Here is a 519-nt window from a genome sequence, read left to right as displayed (position 1 = left end):
CAGGCGAAAGCGGACAGTCAGCACCTGCGAGTAAAGGCAAGAGGCAGCTCTCTCTGCAGAGGGGGACATGCACAGCACCAAACCACACCACACCTGCCTTCCTAAAAAAAAAGATTATACATCTAAGTATTTGGGGGGGAAACGCATGGGAGCTGAAAAGGGGGCCTGCCTGCTTGCCGAGAAAGTCAAGACGTGAGAAAGTGCACAGAGGGAGGATGAGAACGGAGACAAAGACAGGGAGAGAAAGACACAGAGGGATGAGAGATGAGACTCAAGAAGAAGGAGCTCCAGTCCACCTCGCTTGCTTGCTGGCCGGCTACGTCTGTCTTTTCGCCGCTGAGAGAAGGTAGTGCACCGTTCCCGGAGGCGCTGCAATACCGGGCCGATGCGTGGAGAGGACGGAGCAAGCTCCTGATCCAGCTCCCTGTTCCAAAAACAGTTTAATATGTAGTCCCCCTATGGGGGACGTATCAAGATATTAAACTGATATTAAACTGATCTTTTTTTTTTACAAAATAT

At 50.9% G+C, this 519-nt stretch overlaps 1 pseudogene; it reads right to left on the bottom strand.

Moving 5' to 3' along the window:
- Window positions 1-344: 344 nt before the first annotated feature.
- On the bottom strand, window positions 345-519 carry LOC138223517 (U2 spliceosomal RNA; annotated as a pseudogene).

This window comes from Lepisosteus oculatus, chromosome 16 (assembly GCF_040954835.1).
Source record: "Lepisosteus oculatus isolate fLepOcu1 chromosome 16, fLepOcu1.hap2, whole genome shotgun sequence".
Taxonomy (NCBI): domain Eukaryota; kingdom Metazoa; phylum Chordata; class Actinopteri; order Semionotiformes; family Lepisosteidae; genus Lepisosteus; species Lepisosteus oculatus.
Note: the sequence above shows the minus strand (reverse complement) of the source record. Positions and strands in the feature narration are given on the sequence as shown.